The sequence below is a fragment of the Schistocerca americana genome, chromosome 5 (assembly GCF_021461395.2).
Source record: "Schistocerca americana isolate TAMUIC-IGC-003095 chromosome 5, iqSchAmer2.1, whole genome shotgun sequence".
Taxonomy (NCBI): domain Eukaryota; kingdom Metazoa; phylum Arthropoda; class Insecta; order Orthoptera; family Acrididae; genus Schistocerca; species Schistocerca americana.
In genome coordinates, this window is record NC_060123.1 from 770,363,447 (window position 1) to 770,383,885 (window position 20,439).

Consider the following 20,439-nt stretch of genomic DNA (forward strand, 5'->3'; position numbering starts at 1 on the left):
TCCAAGGGTCTATTGCTGCCTCGGGCACCTTATGGTCAATCTCCTGTGAGTCTAGATATTGGAATCCGAAGCATAACTGATAGTTAATTGCAACGTTCAGAGCCTCCTAATGACGATGGAACACTCAAAATGCGTCGAGATTCAATACATCGGCCTACAGCCGACTTGTCTCCAAATGTCTATTGCTGCCTCGGATACCTTGTGGTCGTTCTCCTGTGAGTCTAGATTTTCGAATCCTACACATAACTGATAGTTAATTGTAACGCTCAGAGCCTCCTAATAAACATGGAACACTCAAATTGCGTCAAGATTCAATACATCGTCCTCCAGTCGACTTGTCTCCAAGGGGATAATGCTGCCTCGGGCACCATATGGACCGTCTCCTGTGAGTCTAGATTTTCGTATCCGACGCGAAACTGATAGTTAATTGTAACGTTCAGTGCTTCCTAATGACGATGGAACACTCACATTGCGTCGAAATTCAATACATCGACATTCAGCCGATTTGACACCAAGGGTCTATTGCTGCCTCGGGCACCTTATTGTCGTTCCCCTGTAAGTCTAGATTTTAGAATCCGACGCGAAACTGATAGTTAATTGTAATGTTCAGGGCCTCCTAATGGCGATGGAACACTCAAATTGCGTCGAGATTCAATACATCGGCCTCCAGCCGACATGTTTCCAAGGGGATATTGCTGCCTCGGGCACCACATGGTCCGTCTCCGGCGATACTACGTTTTCGAATCCGACGCAAAACTGATAGTGAATTGTAACGTTCAGGGCCTCCTAGTGACGATGGAACACTCAAATTCCGTCGATATTCAATACTTCGTCCTTCAGCCGATTTGTCTCCAAGGGTCTTTGCTGCCTCTGGCACCTTATGGTCGTTCTCCTGTGAGTCTAGATTTTCTAATTCGACGCAAAAATGATTGTTAATTGTAACGTTCAGGGCCTCCTAATGACGATGGAACACTCAAATTCCGTCGAGATTCAATACATCGGCCTGCAGCCGACTTGTCTCCAAGGGGATAATGCTGCCTCGGGCACCATATGGTCCGTCTCCCGTGAGTGTAGATTTTCGAATCCGACGCGAAACTGATAGTTAATTGGAACATTCAGGGCCTCCTAATGACGATGGAACACTTAAATTGCGTCGAGATTCAATACATCGGCCTCCAGCCGACTTGACTCCATGGGGATATTGCTGCCTCGGGCTCCATATGGTCGCTCTCCTGTGAGTCTAGGTTTTCGAATCCGACGCATAACTGATAGTTACATGTAACGTTTAGCGCCTTCTAATGACGATGGAACACTCAAACTGCGTCGAGATTCAATACATCGTCCTCCAGCCGACTTGTATCCAACGGGATATTGCTGCCTCGGGCACCATAATGTCCTTCTCCTGTGACTCTAGATTTTCGAATCCGACGCGAAACTGATAGTTAATAGTAACGTTCAGGGCCTCCTAATGACGATGGAACACTCAAAGTTCGTCGAGATTCAATACATCGTCCTCCAGCCGACTTGTCTCCATGGGGATATTGCTGCCTCGGGCTCCATATGGTCGCTCTCCTGTGAGTCTAGATTTTCGAATCCGACGCGAAATTTATTGTTAATTGTAACGCTCAGGGCTTTTAATGACGATGGAACACTCAAATTGCGTCGAGTATCAATACCTCGTCCTCCAGACGACTTGTCTCCAACGGGATATTGCTGCCTCGGGCTCCATGTGGTCCGTCTCCTGTGAGTCTAGATTTTCGTCTCCGACGCGATATTGATAGTTAATTGTATCGTTCAGGGCCTCCTAATGACGATGGAACACTCTAATTGCGTCGAGATTCAATACATCGGCCTCCAGCCGACTTGTCTCCAAGGGTCTATTGCTGCCTCGGGCACCTTATGGTCGATCTCCTGTGAGTCTAGATATTGGAATCCGAAGCATAACTGATAGTTAATTGCAACGTTCAGAGCCTCCTAATGACGATGGAACACTCAAAATGCGTCGAGATTCAATACATCGGCCTACAGCCGACTTGTCTCCAAATGTCTATTGCTGCCTCGGATACCTTGTGGTCGTTCTCCTGTGAGTCTAGATTTTCGAATCCTACACATAACTGATAGTTAATTGTAACGCTCAGAGCCTCCTAATAAACATGGAACACTCAAATTGCGACAAGATTCAATACATCGTCCTCCAGTCGACTTGTCTCCAAGGGGATAATGCTGCCTCGGGCACCATATGGACCGTCTCCTGTGAGTCTAGATTTTCGTATCCGACGCGAAACTGATAGTTAATTGTAACATTCAGTGCTTCCTAATGACGATGGAACACTCACATTGCGTCGAAATTCAATACATCGACATTCAGCCGATTTGACACCAAGGGTCTATTGCTGCCTCGGGCACCTTATTGTCGTTCCCCTGTAAGTCTAGATTTTAGAATCCGACGCGAAACTGATAGTTAATTGTAATGTTCAGGGCCTCCTAATGGCGATGGAACACTCAAATTGCGTCGAGATTCAATACATCGGCCTCCAGCCGACATGTTTCCAAGGGGATATTGCTGCCTCCTGCACCACATGGTCCGTCTCCGGCGATACTACGTTTTCGAATCCGACGCAAAACTGATACTGTATTGTAACGTTCAGGGCCTCCTAGTGACGATGGAACACTCAAATTCCGTCGATATTCAATACTTCGTCCTTCAGCCGATTTGTCTCCAAGGGTCTTTGCTGCCTCTGGCACTTTATGGTCGTTCTCCTGTGAGTCTAGATTTTCTAATTCGACGCAAAAATGATTGTTAATTGTAACGTTCAGTGCCTCCTAATGACAATGGAGCACTCAAATTGCGTCGAGATTCAATACATCGTCCTCCAGCCGACTTGTCTCCAAGGTGATAATGCTGCCTCAGGCACCATATGGTCCGTCTCCTGTGAGTCTAGATTTTCGTATCCGACGTGAAACTGATAGTTAATTGTAACGTTCAGGGCTTCCTAATGACGATGGAACACTCAAATTGCGTCGAAATTCCATACATCGACATTCAGCCGATTTGTCTCCAAGGGTCTATTGCTGCCTCGGGCACCTTATTGTCGTTCCCCTGTAAGACTAGATTTTAGAATCCGACGCATACTGATTGTTAATAGTAATATTCAGGGCCTCCTAATGACGATGGAACACTCAAATTGCGTCGAGATTCAATACATCGGGCTCCAGCCGACTTGTCTCCAACGGGATATTGCTGCCTCGGACACCATATGGTCCGTCTCCTGTGAGTCTAGATTTTCCAATCCGACGCAAAAATGATAGTTAATTGTAACGTTCACCGCCAGCTAATGACGATGGAACATTCAAATTGCGTCGAGAGTCAATACATCGGCCTCCAGCCGACTTGTCTAAAAGGGGTATATTGCTGCCTCGGGCTCCATGTGGTCCGTCTCCTGTGAGTCTAGATTTTCGAATCCGATGCGAAACTGATAGTTAATTGTAACGCACAGGGCCTCCTAATGACGATGGAACACTCAAATTGGGTCGAGATTCAATACATCGTCCTCCAGCCAACTTGTCTCCAACGGGATATTGCTGTCTCGGGCACCTTATGGTCGTTCTCCTGTGAGTCTAGATTTTCTAATTCTACGCAAAAATGATTGTTAATTGTAACGTTCAGGGCCTCCTAGTGACGATGGAACCCTCAAATTGCGTCGAGATTCACAACATCGTCCTCCAGCCGACTTGTCTCCAAGGGTGTATTGCTGCCTCGGGCACCTTATGGTCGCTCCCCAGTGAGTCTAGATTTCAGAATCCGATGCATAACTGATGGTAAATTGTATCGCTCAGAGCCTCCTAATGAAGATGGAAAACTCAAATTGCGTCAAGATTCAATACATCGGCCTCCAGCCGACTTGTCTAAAAGGGTCTGTTGCTACCTCGGGCACCTTATGGTCGTTCTCCTGCGAATCTAGATTTTCGAATCCGGCGCATAACTGATAGTTAATTGTAACGTTCAGCGCCTCCTAATGACGAAGGAACACTCAAATTTCGTCGAGATTCAATACATCGGCCTCCAGCCGACATGTCGCCATGGGGATATTGCTGCCTCGGGCTCCATATGGTCGCACTCCTGTGAGTCTAGATTTTCGAATCCGACCTGAAATTGATTGTTAATTATAACGCTCAGGGCTTCCTAATGACGATGGAACACTCAAATTGCATCGCGATTCAATACATCGGCCTCCAGACGACTTGTCTCCAAGGGTCTATTGCTGCCTCTGGCACCTTGTGGTCATTCTCCTGTGAGTCTAGATTTTCGAATCCGACGCATAACTGATGGTTAATTGTATCGCTAAGAGCCTCCTAATGAAGTTGGAACACTGAAATTGCGTTAAGATTCAATACATAGGCCTCCAGCCGACTTGTCTCCTAGGGGATATTGCTGCCTCGGGCAGCATATGGTCCGTCTCCTGTGAGTCTAGATTTTCGTTTCCGACTTAAAAATGCTAGTTAATTGTAACGTTCACCGCCTCCTAATGACGATGGAACACTCAAATTGCGTCGAGAGTCAATATATCGGCCTCCAGTCAACTTGTCTACAAGGGTATATTGCTGCCTCGGGCTCCATATGGTCGCTCTCCTGTGAGTCTAGATTTTCGAATCCGACGCGAAATTGATTGTTAATTGTAACGCTCAGGGCTTCCTAATGACGATGGAACACTCAAATTGCGTCGAGATTCAATACAACGTCCTCCAGACGACTTGTCTCCAACGGGATGTTGCTGCCTCGGGCTCCATGTGGTCCGTCTCCTGTGAGTCTAGATTTTCGACTCCGACGCGAAATTGATAGTCAATTGTAACGTTCAGGGCCTCTTAATGACGATGGAACACCCTAATTGCGTCGAGATTCAATTCATCGGCCTCCAGCCGACTTGTCTCCAAGGGTCTATTGCTGCCTCGGGCACCTTATGGTCGAACTCCTGTGAGTCTAGATTTTCGAATCCGACGCATAACTGATAGTTAATTGCAACGTTCAGTGCCACCTAATGACGATGGAACACTCAAATTGCGTCGAGATTCAATACATCGGCCTTCAGCCGACTTGTCTCCAAGGGTCTATTGCTGCCTCGGGCACCTTGTTGTCGTTCTCCTGTGAGTCTAGATTTTCTAATTCGACGCAAAAATGATTGTTAATTATAACGTTCAGGGCCTCCAAATGACGATGGAACACTCAAATTGCGTCGAGGTAATACATCGTCCTCCAGCCGACTTGCCTCCAAGGGGCTATTGCTGCTTCGGGCACCTTATTGTCGTTCTCCTGTGTGTCTAGATTTTCGAATCAGACGCAAAAATGATAGTTAATTGAAACAGTAAGGGCCTCCTAATGACGATGGAACACTCAAATTGCGCCGAAATTCAATACATCGACCTCCAGCCGACTTGTCTCCAAGGGTCTGTTGCGACCTCGGGCACCTTATGGTCGTGCTCCTGTGAATCTAGATTTTCGAAACCCACGCATAACTGATAGTTAAATGTAACTTTCAGCGCCTCCTAATGACGATGGAACACTCACATTGCGTCGAGATTCAATACATCGTCCTCCAGCCGACTTGTCTCCAACGGGATATTGCTGCCTCGGGCACCATATGGTCCTTCTCCTGTGACACTACATTTTCGAATCCGACGCGAAACTGAAAGTTAATTGTTACGTTCAGGGCCTCCTAATGACGAAGGAACACTCCAATTTCGTCCAGAATCAATACATCGTCCTCCAGCCGACTTGTCGCCATGGGGATATTGCTGCCTCGGGCTCCATATGGTCGCACTCCTGTGAGTCTAGATTTTCGAAACCGACCCGAAATCGATTGTTAATTGTAACGCTCAGGGCTTTCGAATGACGATGGAACACTCAAATTCCGTCGAGATTCAATACATCGTCCGCCAGACGACTTGTCTCGAACGGGATATTGCTGCCTCGGGCTCCATGTGGTCCGTCTCCTGTGAGTCTGGATTATCGACTCCGACGCGAAATTGATAGTTAATTGTAACGTTCAGGGCCTCCAATTGACGTCCTAATTGCGTCGAGATTCAATACATCCTCCTCCAGCCGACTTGTCTCCAAGAATCTATTGCTGCCTCGGGCACCTTGTGGTCGTTCTCCTGTGAGTCTAGATTTTCGAATCCTACACATAACTGATAGTTAATTGTTAAGTTCAGGGCCTCCTAATGACGATGGAACGCTCAAATTGCGTCGAGATTCAATACATCGTCCTCCAGCCGACTTGTCTTCAAGGGTCTATTGCTGCCTCGGGCACCTTATGTTCGTTCTCCTGTGAGTCTAGATTTTCGAATCCGACGCATAACTGATAGTTAATTGTAACGTTCAGTGCCTCCTAATGACGATGGAACACTCAAATTGCGTCGAGATTCAAAACATTGGCCTACAGCCGACTTGTCTCCAAATGTCTATTGCTGCCTCGGGCACCTTGTGGTCGTTCTCCTGTGAGTCTAGATTTTCGAATCCACGCATAACTGATAGTTAATTGTTAAGTTCAGGGCCTCCTAACGGCGATGGAACGCTAAAATTGCGTCCATATTCAATAGATCGTCCTCCAGCCGACTAGTCTTCAAGGGTCTATTGCTGCCTCGGGCACCTTATGTTCGTTCTTCTGTGAGTCTAGATTTTCGAATCCGACGCACAAGTGATAGTTAATTGTAACGCTCAGAGCCTCCTAAAGAAGATGGAACACTCAAATTGCGTCAAGATTCAATACATCGTCCTCCAGTCGACTTGTCTCCAAGGGGATAATGCCGCCTCGGGCACCATATGGTCCGTCTCCTGTGAGTCTAGATTTTCAAATCCGACTTAAAAATGATAGTTAATTGTAACGTTCACAGCCTCCTAATGACGATGGAACACTCAAATTGCGTCGAGAGTCAATACATCGGCCTCCAGCCGACTTTCCTCCACTGGTCTATTGCTGCATCGGGCACCTTATGGTCGTTCTCCTGTGAGTCTAGATTTAAGAATCCGACGCAAAAATGTTAGTTAATTGTAACGTTCAGGGCCTCCTAATGACGATGGAACACTCAAATTGCGTCTAGATTCAATACATCGGCCTCCAGCCGACTAGTCTCCAAGGGTCAGTTGCTACCTCGGGCACCTTATGGTCGTTCTCCTGTGAATCTAGATTTTCGAGTCCGACGCATAACTGATAGTTAAGTCACCGCCTTCTAATGACGATGGAACACTTAAATTGCGTCGAGATTCAATACATCGTCCTCCAGCCGACTTGTCTCCAACGGGATATTGCTGCCTCGGGCATCATATGGTCCTTCTCCTGTGACTCTAGATTTTCGTATCCGATGCGAAACTGATAGTTAATTGTAACGTTCAGGGCCTCCTAATTACGATGGAACACTCAAATTTCGTCGAGATTCAATACATCGTCCTCCAGCCGACTTGTCTTCAGATGTCTATTGCTGCCTCGGGCACCTTGTGGTCGTTCTCCTGTGAGTCTAGATTTTCGAATCCGACGCCTATGTGATAGTCAATTGTAACGTTCAGGGCCTCCTAATGACGATGGAACACTCAAATAGCGTTGAGATACAATGCATCGTCCTCCAGCCGACTTGTCTACAAGGGTCTATTGCTGCCTCGGGCACTTTATGATCGTTCTCCTGTGAGTCTAGATTTTCGAATTCGACGTATAACTGATAGTTAATTGTAACGCTTCGAGCCTCCTAATAAAGATGGAACACTCAAATTGAGTCAAGATTCAATACATCGTCCTCCAGTCGACTTGTCTCCAAGGGGATAATGCTGCCTCGGGCACCATGTGGTCCGTCTCCTGTGAGTCTAGATTTTCGACTCCGACCGGAAATTGATAGTTAATTGTAACGTTCAGGGCCTCCTAATGACGATGGAACGCTCAAATTGCGTCGAGATTCAATACATCGTTCTCCAGCCAACTTGTCTACAAGGGGATATTGCTGTCTCGGGCACCATATGGTCCGTCTCCTGTGAGTCTAAATTTTCGAATCCGACGCAAAACAGATAGTTAATTGTAACGTTCAGGGCCTCCTAATGACGATGGAACACCCAAATTGCGTCGAGAGTCAATACATCAGACTCCAGCCGACTTGTCTACAAGGGGATGTTGCTGCCTCGGGCTCCATGTGGTCCGTCTCCTGTGAGTCTAGATTTTCGACTCCGACGCGAAACTGATAGTTAATTGTAACTTTCTGGACCTCCTAATGACGATGGAACACTCAAATTGCGTCGAGAGTCAATACATCGGACTCCAGCCGACTTGTCTACAAGGGGATGTTGCTGCCTCGGGCTCCATGTGGTCCGACTCCTGTGAGTCTAGATTTTCGAATCCGACGCGAAACTGATAGTTAATAGTAACGTTCAGGGCCTCCTAATGACGATGGAACACTCAAAGTTCGTCGAGATTCAATACATCGTCCTCCAGCCGACTTGTCTCCATGGGGATATTGCTGCCTCGGGCTCCATATGGTCGCTCTCCTGTGAGTCTAGATTTTCGAATCCGACGCGAAATTTATTGTTAATTGTAACGCTCAGGGCTTTTAATGACGATGGAACACTCAAATTGCGTCGAGTATCAATACCTCGTCCTCCAGACGACTTGTCTCCAACGGGATATTGCTGCCTCGGGCTCCATGTGGTCCGTCTCCTGTGAGTCTAGATTTTCGTCTCCGACGCGATATTGATAGTTAATTGTATCGTTCAGGGCCTCCTAATGACGATGGAACACTCTAATTGCGTCGAGATTCAATACATCGGCCTCCAGCCGACTTGTCTCCAAGGGTCTATTGCTGCCTCGGGCACCTTATGGTCGATCTCCTGTGAGTCTAGATATTGGAATCCGAAGCATAACTGATAGTTAATTGCAACGTTCAGAGCCTCCTAATGACGATGGAACACTCAAAATGCGTCGAGATTCAATACATCGGCCTACAGCCGACTTGTCTCCAAATGTCTATTGCTGCCTCGGATACCTTGTGGTCGTTCTCCTGTGAGTCTAGATTTTCGAATCCTACACATAACTGATAGTTAATTGTAACGCTCAGAGCCTCCTAATAAACATGGAACACTCAAATTGCGTCAAGATTCAATACATCGTCCTCCAGTCGACTTGTCTCCAAGGGGATAATGCTGCCTCGGGCACCATATGGACCGTCTCCTGTGAGTCTAGATTTTCGTATCCGACGCGAAACTGATAGTTAATTGTAACATTCAGTGCTTCCTAATGACGATGGAACACTCACATTGCGTCGAAATTCAATACATCGACATTCAGCCGATTTGACACCAAGGGTCTATTGCTGCCTCGGGCACCTTATTGTCGTTCCCCTGCAAGTCTAGATTTTAGAATCCGACGCGAAACTGATAGTTAATTGTAATGTTCAGGGCCTCCTAATGGCGATGGAACACTCAAATTGCGTCGAGATTCAATACATCGGCCTCCAGCCGACATGTTTCCAAGGGGATATTGCTGCCTCCTGCACCACATGGTCCGTCTCCGGCGATACTACGTTTTCGAATCCGACGCAAAACTGATACTGAATTGTAACGTTCAGGGCCTCCTAGTGACGATGGAACACTCAAATTCCGTCGATATTCAATACTTCGTCCTTCAGCCGATTTGTCTCCAAGGGTCTTTGCTGCCTCTGGCACCTTATGGTCGTTCTCCTGTGAGTCTAGATTTTCTAATTCGACGCAAAAATGATTGTTAATTGTAACGTTCAGTGCCTCCTAATGACAATGGAGCACTCAAATTGCGTCGAGATTCAATACATCGTCCTCCAGCCGACTTGTCTCCAAGGTGATAATGCTGCCTCAGGCACCATATGGTCCGTCTCCTGTGAGTCTAGATTTTCGTATCCGACGTGAAACTGATAGTTAATTGTAACGTTCAGGGCTTCCTAATGACGATGGAACACTCAAATTGCGTCGAAATTCCATACATCGACATTCAGCCGATTTGTCTCCAAGGGTCTATTGCTGCCTCGGGCACCTTATTGTCGTTCCCCTGTAAGACTAGATTTTAGAATCCGACGCATACTGATTGTTAATAGTAATATTCAGGGCCTCCTAATGACGATGGAACACTCAAATTGCGTCGAGATTCAATACATCGGGCTCCAGCCGACTTGTCTCCAACGGGATATTGCTGCCTCGGACACCATATGGTCCGTCTCCTGTGAGTCTAGATTTTCCAATCCGACGCAAAAATGATAGTTAATTGTAACGTTCACCGCCAGCTAATGACGATGGAACATTCAAATTGCGTCGAGAGTCAATACATCGGCCTCCAGCCGACTTGTCTAAAAGGGGTATATTGCTGCCTCGGGCTCCATGTGGTCCGTCTCCTGTGAGTCTAGATTTTCGAATCCGATGCGAAACTGATAGTTAATTGTAACGCACAGGGCCTCCTAATGACGATGGAACACTCAAATTGGGTCGAGATTCAATACATCGTCCTCCAGCCAACTTGTCTCCAACGGGATATTGCTGCCTCGGGCACCTTATGGTCGTTCTCCTGTGAGTCTAGATTTTCTAATTCTACGCAAAAATGATTGTTAATTGTAACGTTCAGGGCCTCCTAGTGACGATGGAACCCTCAAATTGCGTCGAGATTCACAACATCGTCCTCCAGCCGACTTGTCTCCAAGGGTGTATTGCTGCCTCGGGCACCTTATGGTCGCTCCCCAGTGAGTCTAGATTTCAGAATCCGATGCATAACTGATGGTAAATTGTATCGCTCAGAGCCTCCTAATGAAGATGGAAAACTCAAATTGCGTCAAGATTCAATACATCGGCCTCCAGCCGACTTGTCTAAAAGGGTCTGTTGCTACCTCGGGCACCTAATGGTCGTTCTCCTGTGAATCTAGATTTTCGAATCCGGCGCATAACTGATAGTTAATTGTAACGTTCAGCGCCTCCTAATGACGAAGGAACACTCAAATTTCGTCGAGATTCAATACATCGGCCTCCAGCCGACATGTCGCCATGGGGATATTGCTGCCTCGGGCTCCATATGGTCGCACTCCTGTGAGTCTAGATTTTCGAATCCGACCTGAAATTGATTGTTAATTATAACGCTCAGGGCTTCCTAATGACGATGGAACACTCAAATTGCATCGCGATTCAATACATCGGCCTCCAGACGACTTGTCTCCAAGGGTCTATTGCTGCCTCTGGCACCTTGTGGTCATTCTCCTGTGAGTCTAGATTTTCGAATCCGACGCATAACTGATGGTTAATTGTATCGCTAAGAGCCTCCTAATGAAGTTGGAACACTCAAATTGCGTTAAGATTCAATACATAGGCCTCCAGCCGACTTGTCTCCTAGGGGATATTGCTGCCTCGGGCAGCATATGGTCCGTCTCCTGTGAGTCTAGATTTTCGTTTCCGACTTAAAAATGCTAGTTAATTGTAACGTTCACCGCCTCCTAATGACGATGGAACACTCAAATTGCGTCGAGAGTCAATATATCGGCCTCCAGTCAACTTGTCTACAAGGGTATATTGCTGCCTCGGGCTCCATATGGTCGCTCTCCTGTGAGTCTAGATTTTCGAATCCGACGCGAAATTGATTGTTAATTGTAACGGTCAGGGCTTCCTAATGACGATGGAACACTCAAATTGCGTCGAGATTCAATACAACGTCCTCCAGACGACTTGTCTCCAACGGGATGTTGCTGCCTCGGGCTCCATGTGGTCCGTCTCCTGTGAGTCTAGATTTTCGACTCCGACGCGAAATTGATAGTCAATTGTAACGTTCAGGGCCTCCTAATGACGATGGAACACTCTAATTGCGTCGAGATTCAATTCATCGGCCTCCAGCCGACTTGTCTCCAAGGGTCTATTGCTGCCTCGGGCACCTTATGGTCGAACTCCTGTGAGTCTAGATTTTCGAATCCGACGCATAACTGATAGTTAATTGCAACGTTCAGTGCCACCTAATGACGATGGAACACTCAAATTGCGTCGAGATTCAATACATCGGCCTTCAGCCGACTTGTCTCCAAGGGTCTATTGCTGCCTCGGGCACCTTGTTGTCGTTCTCCTGTGAGTCTAGATTTTCGAATCCTACACATAACTGATAGTTAATTGTTAAGTTCAGGGCCTCCTAATGACGATGGAACGCTCAAATTGCGTCGAGATTCAATACATCGTCCTCCAGCCGACTTGTCTTCAAGGGTCTATTGCTGCCTCGGGCACCTTATGGTCGTTCTCCTGTGAGTCTAGATTTTCGAATCCGACGCAAAATGATAGTTAATTGTAACGTTCAGGGCCTCATAATTTCGATGGAACACTCTAATTGCGTCGAGATTCACAACATCGTCCTCCAGCCGACTTGTCTCCAAGGGGATATCGCTGCCTCGGGCACCACATGGTCCGTCTCCGGTGATTCTACGGTATCAAATCCGACGCAAAACTGATAGTGAATTGTAACGTTCAGGGCCTCCTAATGACGATGGAACACTCAAATTCCGTCGAGATTCAACACACCGTCATTCAGCCGATTTGTCACCAAGGGTCTATTGCTGCCTCGGGGACCTTATGGTCGTTCTCCTGTGAGTCTAGATTTTCTAATTCGACGCAAAAATGATTGTTAATTATAACGTTCAGGGCCTCCAAATGACGATGGAACACTCAAATTGCGTCGAGGTAATACATCGTCCTCCAGCCGACTTGCCTCCAAGGGGCTATTGCTGCTTCGGGCACCTTATTGTCGTTCTCCTGTGTGTCTAGATTTTCGAATCAGACGCAAAAATGATAGTTAATTGAAACAGTAAGGGCCTCCTAATGACGATGGAACACTCAAATTGCGCCGAAATTCAATACATCGACCTCCAGCCGACTTGTCTCCAAGGGTCTGTTGCGACCTCGGGCACCTTATGGTCGTGCTCCTGTGAATCTAGATTTTCGAAACCCACGCATAACTGATAGTTAAATGTAACTTTCAGCGCCTCCTAATGACGATGGAACACTCACATTGCGTCGAGATTCAATACATCGTCCTCCAGCCGACTTGTCTCCAACGGGATATTGCTGCCTCGGGCACCATATGGTCCTTCTCCTGTGACACTACATTTTCGAATCCGACGCGAAACTGAAAGTTAATTGTTACGTTCAGGGCCTCCTAATGACGAAGGAACACTCCAATTTCGTCCAGAATCAATACATCGTCCTCCAGCCGACTTGTCGCCATGGGGATATTGCTGCCTCGGGCTCCATATGGTCGCACTCCTGTGAGTCTAGATTTTCGAAACCGACCCGAAATCGATTGTTAATTGTAACGCTCAGGGCTTTCGAATGACGATGGAACACTCAAATTCCGTCGAGATTCAATACATCGTCCGCCAGACGACTTGTCTCGAACGGGATATTGCTGCCTCGGGCTCCATGTGGTCCGTCTCCTGTGAGTCTGGATTATCGACTCCGACGCGAAATTGATAGTTAATTGTAACGTTCAGGGCCTCCAATTGACGTCCTAATTGCGTCGAGATTCAATACATCGGCCTCCAGCCGACTTGTCTCCAAGAATCTATTGCTGCCTCGGGCACCTTGTGGTCGTTCTCCTGTGAGTCTAGATTTTCGAATCCTACACATAACTGATAGTTAATTGTTAAGTTCAGGGCCTCCTAATGACGATGGAACGCTCAAATTGCGTCGAGATTCAATACATCGTCCTCCAGCCGACTTGTCTTCAAGGGTCTATTGCTGCCTCGGGCACCTTATGTTCGTTCTCCTGTGAGTCTAGATTTTCGAATCCGACGCATAACTGATAGTTAATTGCAACGTTCAGTGCCTCCTAATGACGATGGAACACTCAAATTGCGTCGAGATTCAAAACATTGGCCTACAGCCGACTTGTCTCCAAATGTCTATTGCTGCCTCGGGCACCTTGTGGTCGTTCTCCTGTGAGTCTAGATTTTCGAATCCACGCATAACTGATAGTTAATTGTTAAGTTCAGGGCCTCCTAACGGCGATGGAACGCTAAAATTGCGTCCATATTCAATACATCGTCCTCCAGCCGACTAGTCTTCAAGGGTCTATTGCTGCCTCGGGCACCTTATGTTCGTTCTTCTGTGAGTCTAGATTTTCGAATCCGACGCACAACTGATAGTTAATTGTAACGCTCAGAGCCCCCTAAAGAAGATGGAACACTCAAATTGCGTCAAGATTCAATACATCGTCCTCCAGTCGACTTGTCTCCAAGGGGATAATGCCGCCTCGGGCACCATATGGTCCGTCTCCTGTGAGTCTAGATTTTCAAATCCGACTTAAAAATGATAGTTAATTGTAACGTTCACAGCCTCCTAATGACGATGGAACACTCAAATTGCGTCGAGAGTCAATACATCGGCCTCCAGCCGACTTTCCTCCACTGGTCTATTGCTGCATCGGGCACCTTATGGTCGTTCTCCTGTGAGTCTAGATTTAAGAATCCGACGCAAAAATGTTAGTTAATTGTAACGTTCAGGGCCTCCTAATGACGATGGAACACTCAAATTGCGTCTAGATTCAATACATCGGCCTCCAGCCGACTAGTCTCCAAGGGTCAGTTGCTACCTCGGGCACCTTATGGTCGTTCTCCTGTGAGTCTAGATTTTCGTATCCGATGCGAAACTGATAGTTAATTGTAACGTTCAGTGCCTCCTAATTACGATGGAACACTCAAATTTCGTCGAGATTCAATACATCGTCCTCCAGCCGACTTGTCTTCAGATGTCTATTGCTGCCTCGGGCACCTTGTGGTCGTTCTCCTGTGAGTCTAGATTTTCGAATCCGACGCCTATGTGATAGTCAATTGTAACGTTCAGGGCCTCCTAATGACGATGGAACACTCAAATAGCGTTGAGATACAATGCATCGTCCTCCAGCCGACTTGTCTACAAGGGTCTATTGCTGCCTCGGGCACTTTATGATCGTTCTCCTGTGAGTCTAGATTTTCGAATTCGACGTATAACTGATAGTTAATTGTAACGCTTCGAGCCTCCTAATAAAGATGGAACACTCAAATTGAGTCAAGATTCAATACATCGTCCTCCAGTCGACTTGTCTCCAAGGGGATAATGCTGCCTCGGGCACCATGTGGTCCGTCTCCTGTGAGTCTAGATTTTCGACTCCGACCGGAAATTGATAGTTAATTGTAACGTTCAGGGCCTCCTAATGACGATGGAACGCTCAAATTGCGTCGAGATTCAATACATCGTTCTCCAGCCAACTTGTCTACAAGGGGATATTGCTGTCTCGGGCACCATATGGTCCGTCTCCTGTGAGTCTAAATTTTCGAATCCGACGCAAAACAGATAGTTAATTGTAACGTTCAGGGCCTCCTAATGACGATGGAACACCCAAATTGCGTCGAGAGTCAATACATCAGACTCCAGCCGACTCGTCTACAAGGGGATGTTGCTGCCTCGGGCTCCATGTGGTCCGTCTCCTGTGAGTCTAGATTTTCGACTCCGACGCGAAACTGATAGTTAATTGTAACTTTCTGGACCTCCTAATGACGATGGAACACTCAAATTGCGTCGAGAGTCAATACATCGGACTCCAGCCGACTTGTCTACAAGGGGATGTTGCTGCCTCGGGCTCCATGTGGTCCGACTCCTGTGAGTCTAGATTTTCGACTCCGACGCGAAACTGATAGTTAATTGTAACGTTCTGGACCTCCTAATGACGATGGAACGCTCATATTGCGTCGAGATTCAATACATCGTCCTCTAGCCGACTTGTCTTCAAGGGTCTATTGCTGCCTCGGGCACTTTATGTTCGTTCTCCTGTGAGTCTAGATTTTCGAATCCGACGCATAACTGATAGTTAATTGTAACGCTCAGAGCCTCCTAATAAAGATGGAACACTCAAATTGCGTCAAGATTGAATACATCGTCCTCCAGTCGACTTTTCTCCAAGGGGATAATGCTGCCTCGGGAACCATAGGGTCCGTCTCCTGTGAGTCTAGATTTTCGTATCCGACGCGAAACTGATAGTTAATTGTAACGTTCAGGGCTTCCTAATGACGATGGAACACTCAAATTGTGTCGAGAGTCAATACATCGGCCTCCAGCCGACTTGTCTACAAGGGTATATTGGTGCCTCGGGCTCCATGTGGTCCGTCTCCTGTGAGTCTAAATTTTCGAATCCGATGCGAAACTGATAGTCAATTGTAACGTTCAGGGCCTCCTAATGACAATGGAACACTCAAACTGCGTCGAGATTCAATACTTCGTCCTCCAGCCGACTTGTCTCCATGGGGATATTGCTGCCTCGGGCTCCATATGGTCGTTCTCCTGTGAGTCTAGATTTTCGAATCCGACGCGAAATTGATTGTTAATTGTAACGTTCAGGGCCTCCTAATGACGATGGAACACTAAAATTCCGTCGAGATTCAATACACCGTCATTCAGCCGATTTGTCACCAAGGGTCTATTGCTGCCTCGGGGACCTTATGGTCGTTCTCTTGTGAGTCTAGATTTTCTAATTCGACGCAAAAATGATTGTTAATTATAACGTTCAGGGCCTCCAAATGACGATGGAACACTCAAATTGCGTCGAGGTAATACATCGTCCTCCAGCCGACTTGCCTCCAAGGGTCTATTGCTGCTTCGGGCACCTTATTGTCGTTCTCCTGTGTGTCTAGATTTTCGAATCAGACGCAAAAATGATAGTTAATTGAAACAGTAAGGGCCTCCTAATGACGATGGAACACTCAAATTGCGCCGAAATTCAATACATCGACCTCCAGCCGACTTGTCTCCAAGGGTCTGTTGCGACCTCGGGCACCTTATGGTCGTGCTCCTGTGAATCTAGATTTTCGAAACCCACGCATAACTGATAGTTAAATGTAACTTTCAGCGCCTCCTAATGACGATGGAACACTCACATTGCGTCGAGATTCAATACATCGTCCTCCAGCCGACTTGTCTCCAACGGGATATTGCTGCCTCGGGCACCATATGGTCCTTCTCCTGTGACACTACATTTTCGAATCCGACGCGAAACTGAAAGTTAATTGTTACGTTCAGGGCCTCCTAATGACGAAGGAACACTCCAATTTCGTCCAGAATCAATACATCGTCCTCCAGCCGACTTGTCGCCATGGGGATATTGCTGCCTCGGGCTCCATATGGTCGCACTCCTGTGAGTCTAGATTTTCGAAACCGACCCGAAATCGATTGTTAATTGTAACGCTCAGGGCTTTCGAATGACGATGGAACACTCAAATTCCGTCGAGATTCAATACATCGTCCGCCAGACGACTTGTCTCGAACGGGATATTGCTGCCTCGGGCTCCATGTGGTCCGTCTCCTGTGAGTCTAGATTATCGACTCCGACGCGAAATTGATAGTTAATTGTAACGTTCAGGGCCTCCAATTGACGTCCTAATTGCGTCGAGATTCAATACATCGGCCTCCAGCCGACTTGTCTCCAAGAATCTATTGCTGCCTCGGGCACCTTGTGGTCGTTCTCCTGTGAGTCTAGATTTTCGAATCCTACACATAACTGATAGTTAATTGTTAAGTTCAGGGCCTCCTAATGACGATGGAACGCTCAAATTGCGTCGAGATTCAATACATCGTCCTCCAGCCGACTTGTCTTCAAGGGTCTATTGCTGCCTCGGGCACCTTATGTTCGTTCTCCTGTGAGTCTAGATTTTCGAATCCGACGCATAACTGATAGTTAATTGCAACGTTCAGTGCCTCCTAATGACGATGGAACACTCAAATTGCGTCGAGATTCAAAACATTGGCCTACAGCCGACTTGTCTCCAAATGTCTATTGCTGCCTCGGGCACCTTGTGGTCGTTCTCCTGTGAGTCTAGATTTTCGAATCCACGCATAACTGATAGTTAATTGTTAAGTTCAGGGCCTCCTAACGGCGATGGAACGCTAAAATTGCGTCCATATTCAATACATCGTCCTCCAGCCGACTAGTCTTCAAGGGTCTATTGCTGCCTCGGGCACCTTATGTTCGTTCTTCTGTGAGTCTAGATTTTCGAATCCGACGCACAACTGATAGTTAATTGTAACGCTCAGAGCCTCCTAAAGAAGATGGAACACTCAAATTGCGTCAAGATTCAATACATCGTCCTCCAGTCGACTTGTCTCCAAGGGGATAATGCCGCCTCGGGCACCATATGGTCCGTCTCCTGTGAGTCTAGATTTTCAAATCCGACTTAAAAATGATAGTTAATTGTAACGTTCACAGCCTCCTAATGACGATGGAACACTCAAATTGCGTCGAGAGTCAATACATCGGCCTCCAGCCGACTTTCCTCCACTGGTCTATTGCTGCATCGGGCACCTTATGGTCGTTCTCCTGTGAGTCTAGATTTAAGAATCCGACGCAAAAATGTTAGTTAATTGTAACGTTCAGGGCCTCCTAATGACGATGGAACACTCAAATTGCGTCTAGATTCAATACATCGGCCTCCAGCCGACTAGTCTCCAAGGGTCAGTTGCTACCTCGGGCACCTTATGGTCGTTCTCCTGTGAATCTAGATTTTCGAGTCCGACGCATAACTGATAGTTAAGTCACCGCCTTCTAATGACGATGGAACACTTAAATTGCGTCGAGATTCAATACATCGTCCTCCAGCCGACTTGTCTCCAACGGGATATTGCTGCCTCGGGCATCATATGGTCCTTCTCCTGTGACTCTAGATTTTCGTATCCGATGCGAAACTGATAGTTAATTGTAACGTTCAGGGCCTCCTAATTACGATGGAACACTCAAATTTCGTCGAGATTCAATACATCGTCCTCCAGCCGACTTGTCTTCAGATGTCTATTGCTGCCTCGGGCACCTTGTGGTCGTTCTCCTGTGAGTCTAGATTTTCGAATCCGACGCCTATGTGATAGTCAATTGTAACGTTCAGGGCCTCCTAATGACGATGGAACACTCAAATAGCGTTGAGATACAATGCATCGTCCTCCAGCCGACTTGTCTACAAGGGTCTATTGCTGCCTCGGGCACTTTATGATCGTTCTCCTGTGAGTCTAGATTTTCGAATTCGACGTATAACTGATAGTTAATTGTAACGCTTCGAGCCTCCTAATAAAGATGGAACACTCAAATTGAGTCAAGATTCAATACATCGTCCTCCAGTCGACTTGTCTCCAAGGGGATAATGCTGCCTCGGGCACCATGTGGTCCGTCTCCTGTGAGTCTAGATTTTCGACTCCGACCGGAAATTGATAGTTAATTGTAACGTTCAGGGCCTCCTAATGACGATGGAACGCTCAAATTGCGTCGAGATTCAATACATCGTTCTACAGCCAACTTGTCTACAAGGGGATATTGCTGTCTCGGGCACCATATGGTCCGTCTCCTGTGAGTCTAAATTTTCGAATCCGACGCAAAACAGATAGTTAATTGTAACGTTCAGGGCCTCCTAATGACGATGGAACACCCAAATTGCGTCGAGAGTCAGTACATCAGACTCCAGCCGACTTGTCTACAAGGGGATGTTGCTGCCTCGGGCTCCATGTGGTCCGTCTCCTGTGAGTCTAGATTTTCGACTCCGACGCGAAACTGATAGTTAATTGTAACTTTCTGGACCTCCTAATGACGATGGAACACTCAAATTGCGTCGAGAGTCAATACATCGAACTCCAGCCGACTTGTCTACAAGGGGATGTTGCTGCCTCGGGCTCCATGTGGTCCGACTCCTGTGAGTCTAGATTTTCGACTCCGACGCGAAACTGATAGTTAATTGTAACGTTCTGGACCTCCTAATGACGATGGAACGCTCATATCTGCATAGATGAATTAGAGTCTTCAAACCCAGCTGACATAATCTGCCTCTCTGAACATCATGTGACCACTGGTATAGAACTTTTAAGTGTTACAGGGTTTAGGTTAGCATCTCACTATTGTAGATCAGAAATGGAGAAAGGAGGAGTTGCCACATTCATCAGGAACTGTCATAAATTTAAGAACATAGACATTCATAAATTTTGCCTAGAACAGCATATGGAAGCATGTGCAACAGAATTAGATTTTCACAAAAAATCTTTCATAATATTAAGTGTATATCGAGCACCTGCAGGTAACTTTAATCTGTTTGTAAACCACCTTGAAGCTGTACTGGCCCATTTAACAACCAAAAACAAAGAAATAGTGGTTGCTGGTGATTTCAATGTAGATTTCCTTAAAGACTCTCCCAATAAGAACCTATTTGAGTTAGTAACACTATCATTCAACTTAATTCCCACAGTAAAGTTCCCCACTAGGATAACCACTTGCTCACAAACAGCCATTGATAATATCTTTATAGAAAAGTCAAATGAACAAAATTATATTACAAAACCAATAGTCAATGGCCTCTCAGACCATGACATGCAGTTCCTTCTGTTAAATGTTAATACTGAACAGGATATAAAATCTGTTAAATCTGAGC